General features: G+C 45.8%; 1 long non-coding RNA gene across 1 annotated transcript; it reads left to right on the top strand.

The window, feature by feature from the left end:
- The first annotated feature begins 18,658 nt into the window (after positions 1-18,658).
- On the top strand, positions 18,659-19,396 carry LOC122175446. Its single transcript, XR_006177413.1, has 2 exons — positions 18,659-18,744; positions 18,988-19,396. It is a non-coding gene; the product is annotated as an uncharacterized LOC122175446 (long non-coding RNA).
- Positions 19,397-19,671: the final 275 nt, after the last annotated feature.

Here is a 19,671-nt window from a genome sequence, read left to right as displayed (position 1 = left end):
CTGTGGTCTACACACACCTTTGGCTGGGCCAGCATGTAGGATTAGAATAGGTAGGCAAGCTATGAGTCATAGCAGTCCTTCCAGTCTGAAGGCAGGGTTCAAATCAAACGAACTGAAAACTGTTGCTCAGAGATTAGGGGGATATTTACCGTGTGTGGCTGATTTAGAAGGAAAGAGTGGCTGCCATGTACAGAGAGGATGACCAGCAAGTGGAGAGAGAGAAGTGCTAAGGCATTTATTTCCCTGGAGACAGTGTCAGGTGAGGCTGCTGGAGGGGACAGTGACTGACTCCAGGAGCTTTGCTCTGCAGTTGGATTGTTTTATTTCCCAGATCTCCTTTGATGAGGTTACTCTGCTATTCATATTACCATCTTTGTTCTTCCCCAGCCTAATGAGTTTGTACTGATTCTTACAAACGGAATTCATCGGCTTTGCTTGTTCTAGCTATCAGTGGGAACGACCACTGGACCATGCTGTTTGTTCAAAGCAGGATAAAAATTAATGGGAAAATGGTGTATGTAGCAATCTTATGAAAGCAAAATGCCACTGTGCTTCACCCATTGGGGGTAGGAAATTAAATAACGTAGCAGCTCGCTTCAAAGTCTGAGGATAAAGAGCTCCTGTGGCAAGCATGGCAAGGAGGGGAGAGATGAAATACTGCAAATTGTTGCTGATGCACAGACTGGGCAGAGAAGTTTGCTACAGTAAAATAGAGCTGTGTTTAATTCCAGCCATCTTTGCTCCCTCTCAAGGCAGCTGGGGGGAGAGAAGACTGCTTTATACTTCTTAGAACACCTGTGTATTTGGGAATCCTCCTGGTGCTGCTGCAGTTCCGTGGTGCAGAGGCTGCGACTTAGTGTTGCTCTTTGTAGCAGGGGCACATAGCTTTCATCAAATTGTGCTGCAAAATTGTTGCCATATGAGCTGTGAACCAGAAGAATTGGGTTTTCATCGCTGTGCTTCTGGGTCATGTTTTGCATGCAGTTCATTGACAAAAATAACCAGCCAGCAGGGAGGAGCTGGTACTACAAGACAGTGAAAACCTTTTACCCATCTTGCAATTAAATTTCAGAGGCGACCTGAGATCTGCTCTGTGTTTAGTTTAAGATGGAGGAATACTGCGTTGCTTTTATTTTGCTTTCATTTATGCTGCTGGGGATTTAGCTCTGCTTAAGGGTGTGGAACTGCTTTTTCTTTTTACAGATCCCCTTTTGTAGCTTTTGTAGCTTGGAGGAAACTTAAATGGGAGAACGAGCCAAGATCTTCTCCCCCTTTTCCCTGCGCCTGTATCTTTCCTGACAGTAAGCACAGTGCAAAACGCAAGCAGCACCCATCTTATTTTCCAAATCGCTATTGCCTGTGATCAAATCTGCCGTGTCAACAGAAAGCATTGAGACCTCTGCTTTCTGCTGATGCAGAGCAGTCATTTGTGGCTCAGGCATCACAGAGGTGTTAGACACCGGAATTATGGCCGCTCTGTCAGATTGGCTGGATAATTTTTACTCCTAAGCCTTCCGCCAAGATGATTTTCAGTGCTTGGAAATTAGTCTTACTCCGCAGAGCTGTCAATGTCTCCCAGCTGTGTCGGTGTTTGCTCTAACAAATGTGTGTATGTATGATACAGCTATTCCATCATCATTCTCTGCACTCCTCCAGATACCTGGGAAGCTTATCTTAAGTGCAGCCCTTCTCTCCCAGGGGTCACTTTTGTTAATTCTTCTTTTGTTTGTTTTCCAGTAATGTAGAAAAGCCCTGGTACAAGTCGGTTTATTTTTTAATATATATATATATTTTTTTTCCCAAGGCTCTGTAGACACATAAGGAGACAGATTTCCTTCTCTGAGTGGCTTATGCCTGTAATGGGTTATGGGGATGTTTTATTTATACAGCTAGGAAACTGAGACAAGGCAAAATCAAGCCCTCAGTGGTGTTGAAGACCCAATTTTCAGTGGAAAGTTTTATCCTCAATGAGTAGAGGGCAGAAAGGGTAAAAGGAGAAGACAGGCAGTAAATTCAGCTCCTGTCGTCTTATCCCAGGTGATTATCCTCAGGGGAAAAAAAGTGGACAGGATGCTCTTTTAAGGTAGGTAAATAGCATGTAATCATCCTCATTTAGTGAGTTACCTGAGAAACATACTCGGGTCAAGAAGGAATAAAGTGAAGATCGATACTTATTGATGTCTGAATTACCCTCCTCCATACCAAAACCCAGCTTTGCCCGTGGTGTTACTGTGTCTGTGTGTAGGTGGCACAAAACTGACCAAAACTGCACGTGCAACCTCAAAGCCAGGAAGGAGGAGTTCTGCTGCTGGGAAGCATTCACAAAGCTCACCAAACTTCTGGTGTTTTCCTGGAAGCCCCCGCTGCATGCCCAACCTTGCTCTCCGGAAGCAGGGGGCATTGCTGTCTTCACCCACATGTGAGCCTGCCTCATAACCATTGCAGGAACGTGGCAAACATTTGCTCGCACTGGAAAGCCATGTAATTTCCATCCTTCAGGGAAGGAATTCCTCCTTTTGTCATATTAATGTGATTCTGATCTAAAAAAACTCAGACCTCCTGGGATGCTGGAGTTGATCCCTGTCCCCTTGGCTCATAGAACTCAGGATCACCTCTGATGTCTCTGCTGAGGTCCTCTATCAGTCGCTTGCTTTGGGCCACCACTGTAAGTTATTTATACAGTGATTAGTTAAAGCTTCAGATATGTAATGCATCCTTTAAATCATGTATCCAGCAGCAGCTATTGGTCACATAAAGTTTCATTGAGCAGTATCTATCACTTACCAGTTTTCTCAATGTGTGCATATATTTAATTTCCTACAGACCTCTCTGGATGATGTTTTCTGCTGAGTAAATGCTAAATCGAAGGACTTCAAAAAGTGTTTTGGCGCATTGGAATGGGTGAATTATTTGCAAAGGGAACACTGAATATAAAAATTCATCTTGCAAAAAAGTTGCCCTGTTGTATAAAGCCCATTTATCTGTGTTTAAAAAAGTGGAATTTATTTTTTTCACAGCGTACGTAGCTAGCAAGCAATCTTCTAATCAACCAGCTTTGAATATTCAATTTGGGTTTGCATCTGTTTTTCTTTCTTTTGCTTCTCCTTATAGTGTGTTTATGAGACAACATGTGCTTTGTACTGAAGGTTCAAAGCTGTACCTGTAAATGCTTGAATTCAAAGATATGGTCAGAATTTAATATATTTAAGCTGGCTCAGAAAGCCAAGCTTAGCAAACGGAATGCAGCTAGGAAGAATACTAGATAGAAAATGATGTCTTAATGAAAACAAACTTATTTTTGCAGCATGTAGTGAGTAAAATAAGTGATTATATCTGGGTCTGCAACTGAAGTAGCAAGAGTGCATTTGCTTTGGGTACGTGGTCAGTTTGGTGAACCATGGTCAGTCTGCAGTGTGGGAGGCTGTTTAGCTGTGCATTTGAAAATAGTGCTCTTTGGATGGTTTGGAGCAAAGTACTGTAATATGTCTGTGTAATGTGGCTGTGACCAGCCACATGGAGCCAGCAAGTCTCTCCATGATGTGGCAGAGTTTTCTGTAGGGCTGATGAGGAAAGGAGGCTGGGAGTCAGAAGAGGACAGTACATGAGCTCCCTTCAGTGCCTTCACTGCACTTCAGTGCAGACCTGCCCAAAGATACCCATATCTTGGAATGAGCAGGTTTGAGGGAGAGGAGAAAAAAAGGAGGGAGTGAAAGAAGGCAGTGCTGTCACAGCCCAACCATCACTAGGACTGGCGATGTTTTCTGCCTGCTTGCTGAAGCCCATTAATTGATTTGGCAAAGCAAAAAGGAAAGCAGTAGCAGTAGATTGAAGTAAACTATGTGTTTTAAATTGTCCTCCTGGATGCTGGCACGATTTCCTTCCTCCTCTTTGGAGCTGGTTGCTGATGGTACCCTGCTGTTCTGTGTTCTCCTTGCCCGAGGTTTGATGGATGCTGAAGTCTTGTCTTTGGCTAGTAATTGGGATTTCACTCAGTCTGCAGGCAAATTTACTACTTGTTCCTGTGGCAAGGATGCTACAGGCAGAGTTAGCTGCTGCCCTTCTGCAGCAATTGCAAAGGCTGCTGTTTTCATCTGTGCCGTAATTAGATTGCTAATTAGAGCTCTCTGAATATTTCCTCTCCACCCTTCATTGGGCCAAACCAGACTTGGCAGGGCCACTGAGAAAAGTATAGTAATGGATAAATGGAGGTGATGGATGTGGTCTTGATGTCCAGAGCCCTTCCCGAGTGTCTTTGCACACCAGCTGCAGTTACTTTGCTTCCACTGACCTCAGCCAACCCTTCCAGGTGAGAGGGAGCTCCTGCTGCACAGGAACTTCAGAGAGAAAGAGTATCTCCTGGTGCATTGTGTTTAACTTGCTCCAGTTCCGTTCCTTTTTTTCCACATCAATAAAAAACACCATGGCCCTTACTTCTCTCCCCCTTTCTTTCCTGTGTTGGTTCTGTGAAAACGGTGTTTGGGGGCAGTAAATCACAAAATGGAAGCACGCACTCATAAAATGCTTTATGCTCCCTTCCATCAATATTTCAACATGGAACACAGGCACCAACATTTCATTTTAATTATGCCACAAATTTCCCTGTTGTGGGAGAAAGCTGAACTCTGCAAGCCAGCCCAGCACTGTTCCCTCCCTGCAACATCTAATTAGCAGTGTCTGTTGTGCACAGGAGCTGCAGGTGGCCTGGTGTGTCTGTCCCACAGGAGGAAGGGCTTCCCATTGGCTCTGGCCTGTCTCATTCTTTTGGAAGCTCTTCTGGCAATGGGAGGTCTTGAAGGCATGGGTGAGAATAGCTGGCGAGCTGCCTGGAGCCCTCCAATGAGCAGGAAGGACGATCCGGCACAAGCAGAAGGTTTGGGGAGATATGGGAGAAGGGGAGCCTTCCCTGCTGCAGCCAGCCTTGTATTTTTTAAACCTGTCCTTTCTGAGGTTGCTGGGGCTGTTTCTTTTTGCGGGAGGAGAGAAAGAAGATGACCAAGGCGTACAAGTCACAAAAAAACACAAGTCTGTGCCCTCATGAAGTGTTTTTGAGGAGAGAAGTGGCAATACCAGAAGCAATGTGTTGTGTGCCCAATTAACATGTTTACCTGCAGAACTCATTGCCAGAAGATACTGCTGACTCTCAGATTTTTCTCAGCATATAATGTTCACAGGTGTGTGAGCTCCGATAAAGATATAAATGACAAAATGCTGAGGGAAAAGGGGAGGGGGGAGAGAGAAGGGGGAGGGGGTCCCCTAATGCAAAGGAAATATGTCCCTTGTGGTAGTGCTGTTCCATCATTGTCAATTACGGGGAGTGTTAAATGTTCCTCTGTAGCAGCTGGTGTGGAGTCTTATTGTAGAGAGGGCACTAAATGAGATGGTTATCAGTGTAATTCAATACGACAATTTCTGTGGCCATATCCTAAAGAAAGTGGGAAAGGTGGGGAGAGAGAGCGGTGCTGCTTGTGACACACACAAATGCTAACTGGAAGGGAAAGAGGCATTCATTTCTTGTTAGCACGTACAAATGTAAATGTAGTGATTTATGTAACTTCCCAAAGCTTAGCGACTTGCTGCCTGGACAAGCATTCTTAAAATGCATATCCAAATTAAGGTGCTGCGTATTAGATAAATTGCTCCAAAGTAGAAACTTGGTTTGCAAAGTCAACGTTTTTCCAAGAGCCTCTTAAAACTCCTAACAGAAAGCCATGAAGCAAACCACTATAGGGAGAAATAAAAACATGTATGCTGCCGCTATCGAAGCCCAGAAGGTGGATTTGGGGCTGACCTTGCCTGAGGAGGCTGGTTCACCACAGTCTGTTCTCAAAGAGATGTGTGTTGGCATCTTTGGAGATGTACTTGTTAAATCAATTGCCATATTCTGGCACATCCAAATGCAGCAATTTGGGATTGTGTAATGGAGAGCTCTGTGTCTCAAACTGAGATAGGGAGAGTGGGAAGTGTTGTGCTTCATCCAACATCTTAATGCAGCATTTCCTCTGCGAGGGAAGGTGTGAAAAGTGAAGCGAAACTGCAATCTCTGCTTTTTCCTCTTCTCTAGAACTGCTATCTCGATGGGACCAGCAGTTCTGGTGGTGGTGTGCCAAGTGCCAGGTAGTGGCTGGGCCATGCTGTGTGTTAGTGGGAAAAATGGCCTTGCATGCTCTGAGGATGGCACAGGGCAATATAAGAGCCAGCAGCCTCAAACCAGGGGAGTTCTGCAAGAGCTCAGCCAGCTGGGATTTTTCTGTCCTCCCAGGAAAGTGTTAGGGGTTGATGTGCAGGGGAAGGGGAGGCTGGGTGTGAGGAGGGGATTGCCAGGTTGGTTTGCTTCCAGTGGTTGCCCAAAACCAATCCTAAGGAAACTTTGGCTGATGTATGTGACCCATAGATGCAATCAGCCCAGTTTTTTGGTGAGATATTTTTATCTGAGCCCCAAACAACAGGGCTGACAGACAGCAGGAACAGGAGAAGAGAAAAATAGTGTTTCCTGAGCACTGCATCCCTGAGTACATGCTGGCGTGTCCCTGTACAGCCCAGAAATACGCAGCAGGGATCTGTGCCCATGGTTATGGCTCTGCTGTCCTTGGATCCTGTTTGAATACACTCCATCCTGGAGTTGTTTTGCATTTCACCAGGGAGTCTTTTGTCTAAAGGGCATCGCTGCTACAGCAAAGTGGAGCGTGTCCCTGCCCCTGCGTTCTCCAGTGGATATCACATTTCATTACCCTGATGAGCCTGAGCGAGTTCTCCCGCTCGTGTTAATTTGCCCACAAGCCAGCCTGTGTCACGTCCGCAAGAAGCCTGTGACATTTTCTAGCCTCCCCCATCCCTCCTGGTTTGGAAACCTTGAATAATAATTCCAGCCTCGTCCTGTTTTCCACTTATTGATTGCGAGATGGAGGGGCTGTGTGGCCGTCCTGCCCTTGTAGTGGCTGTGAGGTGATCTCCTGCAGCTGGAACGTGGGAGCACCCCCAGGAAGAGGTGCCTGGGGAATGTGAACCTGCAGTGCTGGATTAGGAGCATGGTTAAACCCAGAATTGAGCTCCCTCGGTTCTGTGCTGCGCTTTGGAGTGCCCTGCAGGCAAAGCACAGAGGAAGGATTTAAAATTAGATGTGTGGAGGCAGGTGAGAAGCAAAGTATTTGTGTTCCCAGTGTGGTGTTCTTTCTTCCCCATGTCTTCAATCTGCATTTCAGACTACGATGATAGTACTGGAGAGCTGGGGCCGTTTTCCAAATTCATCTGAGTTTGAAGTGAGATGGGCTCCTGCACGCATTGCAAACAGTATTGTTTCTTTTTTCTTTAAGCTTTACGTAACAAAAGTTCTGCTTTAACTAATCACAGCTTTGAATGATGGTGGTTTTCCTACTGTGGCAGCTGTGACTTTGAGCCATTGAACAATCAGCAGTGCTTGTGTCAGCCCTACCATAACGGCAGGTTATTAATATCTCAAGAAGTCAAAAAAGCTCTAGCAGGACAAAGAGCATTAGCTGCTGATTATTGGTATCTTGAAGAGAGATGAGGATGTGTTCTTGCAAAATATTTCTGTAATTATGTCCATCATCATGACATCCCAGGAAGGAAATTCAGCATAATGATGTCTAGCCTCACCTCGCAACCTCATCTGTCTGGTAGTCACTGTTTCTGTATTCCCATTTTCAATAACAATTAATGTGCATTGGTCAAAGTCTGCTCTGAATCTGCTCAGGTGCTTCGTGCTGAGCACATAAGAACCTCAGTCATGTGCAGACAAGGGTTACTTGGATGTGGAGAACCAGCAACTGATTGAGAACAAAATTCAGGGGCTTTTGAGTAGGTTTGGCTATAGCACCAAGGTGTTTCTGGAGTGCTCTTTAACAGAGGGAAGGAGACCGCCATTAAGAATTGGTTATGTTGTGTATCAAAGATGAAGAGATTGCAGTTAAATGGATCTTACGGTACAACTTACAAAGAGAAGAGGATACAGGAACTCAAGTGAAAGATAATGACAGGCAAAAGGAATGAAACTTTGAAACCCTGAGTGCTTAAAACCTGGAGGTTTTGCTCCAGGGGCTTCCCTTAGCACTAGACAACCATGGTAGATGAGGAGTAAGCCACAGTGTACTCCAATTTGGGCATGCATGAAAGCCATCATCAGTGCCCCCTGCACAGCTTGCTTCATGCTTGGGGGTGGGTGCACAGCACTATAAATCCCAAGGGTGTTGTTTCTGATTCAGGGGAGGTTCAGGCTGTGTATTAGGAAACAATTTTCCTCGGAAAGGGTGGTGGTGATGTGCCACAGGCTGCCCAGGGAGGTGATGGGGTCATCTTCCATGGAAATGTTGCAGAGCCATGGAGATGTGGCACTGAGAGATATGGGCAGTGGGCAGGTGGTGGTGGGCTGGGTAAGATGAGAATGGGAGAGATTTCAAGTAGTTTTAGGGGAAAGCAGTAAGTGAGGAGGGTGTTTAGAGTGCCACACTGGAATGGATCTCCTTCTGAGGTGTCTGCTTCTCCCTCCTATGATCCCAACCTTGTCCCTTGGCTTGGTGCTTAGCACCAGAAACATCAGCACATCTTTTGGGGTGAAGTGGGATGCACCTCAGCTTAGCCAGATACAGATAATTCCAACCTCCAGCACTTGTCCCCTGGCCAAGGGCTGTAATTTGGTGAGCAATTTCTACTCCAGAGAGAAATGTCTTCTCTCAGCATCCCTTCGAGCCACTTGTCTGCACTGAAAGGATTCCTCTCTGTATGTCGAGTCATGCTTGAAGAAGCGCTTGTTAAATAAGTACTGCTCAGCTTTGCTTAAAACAAATGAAGTTGATTTAATAGGGCTATAGAAGGGCCAGGTAGCTGCGTTATTTAAGAGTACTGGCACTTTGAAGGCCGAGTGCTAAAAGCGCTTCATTTTTATTTCAGCCGTTAATTGAAAATCAGCTGGTTTGCGTTGTTCTTTCTGCCACTGCTCCTTCCCTGCTCCCTGCCTCGCCTCCCCTGCCCTGCCAGGGTGGATAACAGCTGTTAATGCAACACCCTTCTGCAACACACTGGTACAAATGTGGCACTCGGCCAGACTTTCACTTGTGGTTTATAGGTTTAATTAACTAGGGTCTTGCAAATAGTTCTTTGTAAGGCAGGAATGAGAGAATCTAATGTTTCTTGGTCTGGATCCTTACATCATTTTTAGGCACCTGGTGAAGGTACCAAGGTAAAAGCTTGGCTTCTCTGATTAACCTTGGCTGAATTCAATAATACCATGGAGTCGCATTATTGCTGACCTTGTGCTCCACCACCTTCTCATCTTTCTGATTTGTCTTTTCTTCCCCCTTTTGCAGTAACAGAAGTGTTGAAAAAATCCCCTGCCGTCTCGTGAGAGAAGCTCATAGGACAAGAAGTCCAGATTTCAAAACAATTCTTTTGGGTTTTTGAGCACCACAGCCCTCTTGCAATTCCAGATTTGGGGTAAATGTTGTTCATCCGTCCTTCTTGAACTTTTTCTCTTCTTTTCTTCCTTTTCCTTTAATGGTGACAAGCATCATGCTTGGTTCTTGTGTCCGCCCTGAAGGCGGTGGCAACAGTTCTTATGTGTGACTTTCTATTGATCTTGAGGGCACTGGTTGCGCTATGGAAGAGAGGATATTGATTCTCTTAATTGACAGCTCTCCCTTGCTGGGATCTTTTCAAATCAAGCCTGTGACAGGTCACATTCCCTTGTGCCTGGGGTATCTGAAGCATGCTGTTAGTGTTGGGAGGCGTCTGGGTCAGGTGGGTAAGTAGTTCATTAAGGCTTTCTGCAGCAATTTTTCCCATCGGAGTTGAAGACTTCTGTGTGAGAAATGTCTCCTTGACTTTGAAGCAGAAATGTGGAGCTCGATTCCAGACACAGCAAGAAAAATGCTGTCACAGCCACATCCAAAATCGATACAGCCCTCGGTGGAGTGGTCTCTGGTCTCTGTTTGTGAGTGGTTCCAAGGCCCAGATTCAGGTAAGCGAGAGCATGAGGATCCTGCCCTGAGCAGGCCACTGTGTGAAGGTGGGGACGTCAAATAGACTGTAGGGTGTCTCTGGAGATTTTCAAAATGTAGCCCACGTGTATGGTGTGTCCTTTTTTTTTCTTGTTGGTGGCGTTCTTGTGGTGTTTTGTGGCAGTTTTGTGAGCTGTGGGCAACTGAGTTACCATCATCAAGGGTAATAGAAAGTAGACAGGCTGAAGCTAGGGTAAGGTACATCATTCTGCGTCTCCTCCTTGATCTGATAACTGCTGTGACATGCCTGAGGAGCTGCTGTGTGCTCACCCAGAATCTTGCTTGCCCTGGTGTCCAGTTTTGCTCCAGTAGGAGCAAACCCTTCCTTGAGACAGGACCTCCAGTGCACTCCAAAATATTAGCAAATGCTAGCAAGGATTCAATTTTGTGAATGCATCATTTTGGCCTTTTCTTTTTCTTTTTCTTTTTTTTTCCCCTGTATGGAGCATGTTGAAATGCTAACGATTGCCTGTTTACTGCCAGATGCAATTTGAGATGCTGTACAAAGTCCTAGGGCAGAGTTAGACAGGATGTTAGGAAGAAATGTTTTACAAGAAGGGTGGTGAGGCACTGGCACAGGCTGCCCAGAGAGGTGGTGGTGCCCCATCCCTGCAGACCCCAGGTCAGGCTGAACAGGGCTCTGTGCTCCTGATGGAGCTGTGGGTGCCCTCATTTATTGCAAGAGATGACCTTTGAAGGTCCCTTCTAACTCAAACGATTCTATGGTTCTGTAAATGATATGTTTTCTGGCTGCCCGAAAGATGATCTCCTTGCTTGCATACCAGTTCTTGACTGCAAATCACATCTTCGGAACACTTCATAGTCTGGTGAGCTTGTGCAGGACTGTCTCTTTTGGAAGATCATCTCATCTCTCAGCGAGTGCTCTGCTGCTCAGTCAGATGCATGGCATGTTCTAGGCCTTTCCCTGGGACTTTGGAAAAGGGATGTTTATCACATGGGATGCTTTATCTTTCTTTGGGGCTGGATACAGTCCAAGAATATATCAGTGTAGAGTTTTCTACCTGCGGGTCAAGAGGAAGTCTACAAGTATTTTTAGAAACAGAGACAGTCAAACCATTAAATTCATTTGTCTTTGCTTTAATAAAAGTTCTCCTTGCCTTCAGAGAATGATAATGGCACTAGATTAATGTATCCAGGAGTACCATTGTGAGTGGCAGCTAGAGAATGAGAACTTGATGGGATCTAAAATGAAAGAAAAATGTTTGCAATCAGTTTTGTGCTTCATTCTCCTCTTACCCCAGCTACCTGAGATGTTCAACACACAATTCTACAATTATGTGGTGTTTTTTAAAAGAAAAGCATTGTGAGTCTTCCGTGAGAAACTCTCAAAATGCTATTTTCATGCAAATAGCTTTGTGTGCTAAATTGAGGAACTTCAGAACCACAGAAAATATAGGAAATGTGGGCAGAATGCATTTGAAATGTAAAAGTTTCCTGAGAGTTGTCAACAGCTCTTTAAGAAGCCTATTGCCCAAACCTTTCAGGAGCTTCTCTTTGTGATTGCGGAGAGAAAAAAACAACAATTACCAAACTGAAAAGATTGTATGTAGCTGTTACACCAAGGAGCTGCTCTCAAGGAGCGATAATGGAGCGAAAGACGCTCCGCGTTTGCCTTGCTGGCTTTGATGAAAATCAAGATGACAACAATGCCCAAATCCTTTTTCTAGTTTCTGAGCCGGAAAGAAAAGGGTACCCAGTTTTCTAGATGGCTTTCTTTTCCAGATTCTCTGACATCTGCTAACGTGTCCTTATGCTTGTGCTGGGGATGCGCCAAAGGAAAGGCTACGAGATGTGAATTTCCCAGTGAAGGGATCTCCACCACTTCATGAGCTCCTGTGACAGGCGAGTGTGGGAGCGTCCATTCTTGAGGGCAATGCCAGCCCTTGAAATGCAAAAGCATCCTCTTGAAACGGAGTGTGAGATGAATAAAGCAAGTGACTTTTCCACACCACAACGAGAAGTGCTTTCTACTTCGCTGCTGCAGACGATTAAGGAAAACAATTGCGTTCTGACAACACGCATTGACATTTTAAAATGAAAAAGAAATGAAGAACAGATTCTGGGAGGTTTGCCATTAATGATAATAGATTTCCCTGAACGGGAGCCTTTTCAGAAGTCCGATTCTGTTTTTCTTATACCAGCAGCCACTCTGCAGGGGACAGACAGTGCGTCAGAAGAGTTCAGGGGGTGACCTGGGGACTGAAGTGCAATCTTTAATTCCTCTTTGAATATAGAAAAGAGAAAGGTGAGGAAAAAAATGAATTTATGTGCTAGGTAACCACGCTGCCCTGGTAGCACAGCCCTGGCCTGGTGTTTGGCTGGAGCACATGCAGTGAAGGGAGAGCTTTGGGATGAGTATAAAATTCATTGCAGTTTGGCACTTTGCTGCAGGAATTTTTTGCTCCTAACTTTCAGCTGTGGGGTTGAGACTGGTACATTTACAGCTGCACCTTTTTATAGACAAAAAAGGTAATTTTATGTGAAAAACCTATTTAGGATCCTGATGGAAGAAGTAAACTTAGGTGAGACTCATTCTCCTGCAAATTCTCAGTGCACCATAAAAAAGCATTGCAGTGCTCTGAAACGTTGGCTGTAAAACTTGTGCCTTGTTAAAGTTACAGTCGGAGGCAGTGGTAAATGGATTGCTTGGGCTCTCATGGTGGTGGCATGTGGGACTCTCTTCCTTCGACCCTTGTGATGAGGATGCTGGTTCCTCTCTGAGAGCCCTGCCATAGGTTTGCTCAGCGTCACTACCCTGACCTTTTTTTGCTTTTCCAACACATGTTTCTCTTGGTCAGCTTGTCTGCCACGTTAGATCTCTAGTTCTTCCCATGCTGCTTCTCTGTTTGAAGAGAGATACAAGCAAATAGCTCAGTAACAACCAAGGCCGGGAGATGTTTCCAGCCTTTGAATAAGCCATGTGGGATTTTTCTTTCTTTTTTCTGCAATTGCTGTCTGCATAGGGAAAGCTGTTCTCAGCAAACGCTGATAATTGCCATAAAATACACTGCTTTTGGGCCTTCTGTTAGCTACGAGGAGGAGGGATGGAGGTGCTTGGTGCAGATTTGCAGTGCGGTGATGCTGGGGTGGAGCAGAGGTGGCTGGCACGGAATTTTCTCAGGAGCTTGGTGCAGAATTGTTATGCATGGCTTCCTGGATAGCTGCACAGGTACTTATCTCCTTTATAAGTAGGAAATCGGCATTTTTATAGATCTATTACAATTGCATTCTCAGCTGAAGGTCGCTGCTGTCCTCGTTCCTGGTTTGCAGCTTGCTTGCTGCCTCTCTCCATGCCACACACTCCCAGCTGCCATCCTTCCCAGGTCACGTTCTGCTGTCTTTTATCCATGGGGATTTCTCCTGCAAGCTGACATGATTTCTTTGTGAATAGCATTTAAATCTACATTTTGTGATTGTGCAGACTGGAAGGTGGTGGTGTTTTTTTTTTTTCCTTTGAGAATTTCTACTCTTGGTGGGAAAGCACTGAGGATCTTTTAATTTATTTTTTTCCTTCATGCACCTTAAGTGTGCCTCATTTAAAATGATGGGTTATTTTTGACCCTTGGTGGGTTGCTACTTCATTTAGCCTGAGGTTGATGCCTAGATGGAGCCAGATTGCTTGAGGGCTACTTCCCTCACCCTGCCCTCACCATGCGCTGCATGCTTTGGCTTTTGTCTCCGGGTTAAAGCCAAATGCTTACCTAGTGCCTCTGAGGAGCTCTGGAGGTGCAATTATGCCACGGAAATGTGCTGTTCTGCATTCTGCACTGCCTACAGGAGCTGCAATGAACTCCAGTCTGCTTTATCCTCCTTTGGGAAGTAAGGACAGGTGGCTGCAGGTGGGTTGGCAGAGCCAGGTGAGCCCCTTCTGCGGGGAGTTCTTCCAGACCACTGCTGGTGTGAGCATAGACCAACTCTCAATTTGTGATGTATTTTCCCACTCCAAGTGAAATTTTTCAGAGATGACCTGTTTTTTTCCTGTTCAATTATTTGCTGGACAGTGCTTTTCATCTGTAGTTTGCAAAATGCTCTTAAGTATCTCACATTCAAACCTGTGAGGTGGTGCTTAATGTTGCAAGACCTTACTGATTGCCTGGTCCCTGATTTAGAGGAGGAATTTGAGTCATGAGTGTCCCCACCTGTCAATTCAGATTTCATTTTGCAAACGTTCCCTAATGTTCCTGCAAAATTCAGTTTCAGCAAACGTTCCTTCTAGAAGCATCACCTACTGAACCGTGCGGAGAAGCTGGAGCAGAGAATTCATGCAGCTTGCTAGAAGGCACTCTTGGGATGCTGCATGCACTGCTTGCCTGTGAGACTGTGTGTAGGAGTCCAAGTCGTTTGCCTCTTCAAGCTAGTTGATGGCATTTTTATAAGGCTCTCCTCTTTCATTGTTTTTCTCCTCACCGATCTCATCCTGTTCACTTCCCTCCCCTCCCTGGAGCAGCCCCTTCCCCTTCCAGCCTTCAAGGCTTTCTCTCTGGCAGAAATTCCTGCAGGTGGAGCTGGAATGACGTCCTGCTGCTGCAGTAAGATAGAAGACATTGCTTGTTGCAGAGTAATTGCTTCCCTGTGGTTCCTGTTACTCTGTGCCTGCAGCAGCCGGGGCAGAGCATCCTGAATGCCCAGTGTCCTTGCAGCCAGCCTACCCTTCAGCTCTTGCTAAGCTGTGGTGCTTCAACCACATCTGGATCACAAAACTGGAATATCAAAGGATAGCATGCTGCAATCAAGTTGTTATTATTAACTATTTTGTATAAGGTGTACGGGTTTAATTCTGTCAGGGGATAATCTTGTTCCCTAAGGATCGCAATGGGAGGTGCAGCTTATAGCAGGAAAACTGTGACTGGATTCAGCTATATCAATGTTATCATGATAATTGTCCTCACTATAGCTTTGTAGTGATTTATCTGGGCTTCCTGGCTTTCCCAGGTGCTGGGCAGCCCAGGCGTACACAAGGACAGCCAAGAAATCAAGTCTGGTGGCTCTCCTGGTGACTCCTTTTCCTGCTGGCTGCTGTCTACAGGTGGCTATTGCCTCCAAACCTCAAACAAGATGCTAGTTGCTGTTTTGGCTCCTGCTGTGCCTTGGCTGTGCTGTTAGATCCCACCAGCAGAGTGTCTCCCAGTCTGAAAAATAGCAGCTAAGCATGGGGAGAGAGGGGTGGGAGGGGAGGGGAAGAGAGAAAGGGAGGGGTGCTGCACAGGGCTGGGGATGTGCTCAAAACACTGACAAAGTATGTCTGTACAAGATTCCAGTTGTGGAGGCACCAGCATAAGAGGTGCCACTCTCTCACTCCTTTCCAGACTGGGACATTTTGCAGCTTCAGGGCTTCCTGAGCTGGAAGTTAATCTGTAACTTCTTGTTTAATAGCCCTTGATGGACTTCTGCCAATCTGCTTAAATATTTGTACTGCGGGCCCTTTGGATGCCCCGTTGTGAGGAGTGACGAAGCTGGAGATGTATTTCAGCAATGCTCTGGAGTCTCTGTTTTTCCTGATGCATTACATTTTTGTGGTTGCTTCTAAGGCCTCCCACATCCCCGACCTCTCTGCAGGAGCAGCACCTCTGCAGGCAGCCACCAAGGACCTGCTGTGCAAACTGTTGAGCTAGTGCTGGGGCTTGGCATGGATCCCACAAGGCTCTGCTTGACAAAAGTATGTTCTCAGCTGTGCCCAAAAACAGCACAGCTCAAACAACCATGCCAATCCTTCCCTGCTGCGTTGTTTTCGCTCCACTTTCTCCTGGATATCTGCTGGGAGACTCACGTGTGTCCCATCCTGATGTCTACCTGGGCGGGTCCATCCCTTGTGTGTGCAGAACAGATGCTCTTCCAGCTCCCTCTCCCCTGCGTGTTCCCTCTTTTTTTTTTCTTCTTTTTTTTTCTCCCCACTATTCAGGAGCTCAGGTTATTTTAATGCAGTAAACATTTTTTTTCTGACAGTTAGTGACATGAATAAATCCGTTTCCTCTCCTCCCTCTACTTTTCGTTATTTAAAGGGAGAAAATGATTAAATCCAGCAGAGCCAAGCTGAATTTTGCTAGCAGGAAAAGGGCGGCCAATGAGGGTCTGTCTGTCAAGCTGCAGTTGGTGCTCATCAGCATCTTGGGAGAAGCAGGGTTGCCAGCTGCCTGCGAACATCTGGTTCTGGTTGTACCCCACCCCCTTTGCTATGCTTTACATTGTTTCTCTGGTTTTATAGTTTATCATTACTGAATCTAAGTGTAGGATCTGACAGGGGAAACAGCTTAGATTCCCCTCTTCTGCTTGAGCACCAGAATGCAGGGGCACAGATTGAACAAGGGGCAGCCAGAGCCATAAAAAACATCCGTGTGGTAGCAGGTTTCTTCAGGAAAAGCTCTTTCTGCTCTGCTAATGTGATGCCAGCCAGAGGATGCACAGGAGGGGAAGCCAAGGATGCGTGGTTCTTGGCCTCGGTGGCATGGAAACATAAGCGGTTACAGCAAAGGAAACCGTGGTAGAGTTAATTGTCACATTTAAAAGGTGAAATTGAATGGCATCACTTTGCAGTTATTGGAATTAACTTTTTCAGCTCCCTGCTGTGCCATAAGGAGCTGAATGTGGGAGGAGCAGGCAAAAGCGGGGCTGCCTTTGGCTGCCCTTCCTATCCCTGAGCTTCCAGGCTGCAGGAAAGATGTTTGGGATGAAAAAACCTCCGAGGGTGGTGCAGGGTGGCACAGTGGCTGGGTTTGGTGAGTTCCTCTGAGCAGCACCTTTGCTGCTCATGGAGGATGCAGAAGTGTTGAGTCCCGTCCTCACATTCTATCAATTCTGAAGGTGCTCATTCTGGCTGATGAAGCAAGGGCCAAATGTGCTGTGTTCATGGTTGTCCAGCTTGGCTTCACTAGTGTACCCTGAAGACTGTGGCTCAGCGTCGCAGTGGTGAGGATCCTGCGGCTTGGAGTGATGGGGATGGGTGATACTGAGGGAGGAAAATTCCCAGTAATCGCATTTGGTGTCTGGCTGTACCTTGCTAGAGGGGAGTTCTGTTCTGCTAAAAAGCACGCAGCAGACATGTGCCAAAAGGAGCAGATTGATGGAGAAAACAGAGCAGACTTCTTCTCTCAGCATCAAAACAGGGCTCCTGGCCTCACCTGGGTGCATCCTGCTGCCTGTATTTCACTGGGATGGGTTGTGCCTCCAGAAAATAGAGGATGACTTGCAATATTTCAGGTTTTCCTGAAGTCCTCCTTTCACCTGCCTGTCTTTTTCCTTCTGTCTTCTGTGCTTCCGATGACTGACTTTATTATCTTTGCTATTTCCAACCCTCTTTTTAGTTTCTTCCGGAGCTTGCTTTCTGCTGGGGGGGAAGATGGAAAAGGTCAGACTCTCACTAGTGAAGCTTACTTAATTTGTTTGCCACATATATGTGCAAACTTGCATGCATGTTGGTGTGAAGGACCAGGACCAGCATCGATGCAGGCCCACGGCTGCTTTTTTATTTACCTCCTCTTTTCTTTTCTGTTTTTCTTTTCTCCCATCTGGCCCAATATTCCCAATTTCACCTCTTCTACAAGAGAAGAGCTTAGTGGACTCCAAACAGTAAATAAAGCTGACATTTGCAGCAGGCAGGCTGATGCAGCAGGACAGGGATGCAGCCGCACTCTTTGTTTGGACTTCTTTCCTCTCTTTATTTAAAGCCTCTTTTAATCAGGAGCTAATGACAACTTTTGGTTGTCAGAGTGGATGCACATGAAAAATAAAACCAACACCACAGTTTGCATTCAAAATAACGAAAACCGTTATAAATAGGAAGATCTGCAAGGATATAATCAAGCTAAATTGCCCATTGTTGCTCTCACTGTAGATGATTTCTTGTCTCTGCAATCTGGGTTGGGTTGTCTGGGTTTGGGGAAGACGTCTTCTCTCTTTATCACTGTTACAAATCCATGCAGCAGCATCTGGTTGATAGTAGTTTTAGGGTGTTTTGGTGTTTTTTCTTTTTTGGCACGTGTGTGTGGATCAAGCAAATCTTTGGGTGACCTGGGTGTTTCTGGTCAGATTGTCAAATAGCCCCTCTCTTTCTGCAGCTAAACTGACCCTAAAAACAGACCAGTCTCCTCAGGGAGCATGCTGCAGACAGACATGGAAAAGTGCAGCAACAGGTTGCAGCAGCAGCCTGCCAGCAAGCAGCTCTGACTGGGGAATAGCAAAACTCTCTTTGCCTGCAGATGGTGTGCAATGAGCTCGCGATGCTAATGACACCACGCAATTTACCCTATTCAAAGTAGCTGAGCCTCTATAGAATTTGGAGCTGATGCTGAAGTCTCCAAACATATCTTAAGGCATTTGAGACTTGGCTGTTTTTTGTTCTAGTCTTCCTCATGTGTGTTTACATGAATGCAGGATAAAAGCTGCTCGCTTTGCTGTGCTTTTATAGCAATAACGCATTGCAGGGACGGCTTAGGAATTGGGTGGCAGCATTCTGGCCCTTTGATTTTTCTATGCAACGCCCCTGGTTTTGTATAGTTGAGCTGCTTTTCACTGGGCACTGCTCTGAGAAGTGCAGATGTCATCGGCACCTGACAACGTGACAAAGCTGTCACGGTTATGTAAGGCAAGCAGCACTGCGCAGTGTCACCTTTGTCCCCAAACAGTCTTTTGCTCATCTGTTCTGCGTGTGGCTCTCTCTTGGAGCATTTTCCCCTTTGCTTCACTGCATGCAGAGCAACAAATGGTCGCATCCTGAGGGGTAAGTGACCCAGTTTCAGCTGTGCCGCTCTCTTTTCTAACCTCAGAAGGCACAGACCCTGAACCAAAAAGAATATAAAAAGATTCTAATTAGCACAGGACGAGTAATAAAACAAGGGCCCCTGTTGGAAAGGAGATTGATTTCAATTTTCTCAATTAACAGAAAGAGGGGAGTGACATCAAACTGCAAGTGTGGCACTATTTGCATGCTCAACAGCATTCTTCTTGTTCTTGTTTGGCCCAGTTCCTGGCTGGAACCGTGTCCATCATTGGGAGTCATTTTTCTGCTGCTGCCCTTCCAGCTGTGGGTGTTATGCTGGCATCTGTATGTGAAAGATGAAGGTTTGTGGTCTGACTTCATGCCTTGCTCAGGAAACTCCCCCCTCAGCCCCCTCACCTCCAGTTGTTTGGCTGAGACTCAGTTCATCTTTATTGCTATTTTTCTGATTTTCCTCCGGGCTCCTAATGGCTGTGATTACACCAAATGCAGAGCATTTCATGTACTGTAGGAATGATTTCCAGGCCCAACTGCCTTGCTCAATGCTTGAGGATCATTAAAGACATTACTTTTTATAAGCCAGTTTTTTTTTTACCTGCCCCAATCTACTTCCAATTCTATGCTAACCTGCAAAGTAATAAAATTGCTGAATTTATTATGTTGTGTTAATTAATTATCTCTATAGCAACATGCACCGATGCCATAAATATGGGAGCTCAGCTGCACCGCTGGATAGATGAACTGATGGATATTTGGGGGAAAGGCTTTTTGTAAATGCTCAGACGTCTGCAGTAGTTAAGGAAACAGAAGATTGCTGGTCCTGCTTTGCATAGTTTTCTTGTGCTACCCCATCCCCTTTTGGACTGAGCCTTGTTATGTAGGTGCTGCACGTTCCTTTGGAAGAAGTGTTGCAAGCTGCTGCTTTGCCTC

The sequence above is a fragment of the Lagopus leucura genome, unplaced genomic scaffold (assembly GCF_019238085.1).
Source record: "Lagopus leucura isolate 7727_CA_CO unplaced genomic scaffold, USGS_WTPT01 Super-Scaffold_739, whole genome shotgun sequence".
NCBI lineage: Eukaryota > Metazoa > Chordata > Aves > Galliformes > Phasianidae > Lagopus > Lagopus leucura.
The sequence above is the reverse complement of the archived record's forward strand: the minus strand, read 5'-3'. Positions and strand labels throughout refer to the sequence as shown.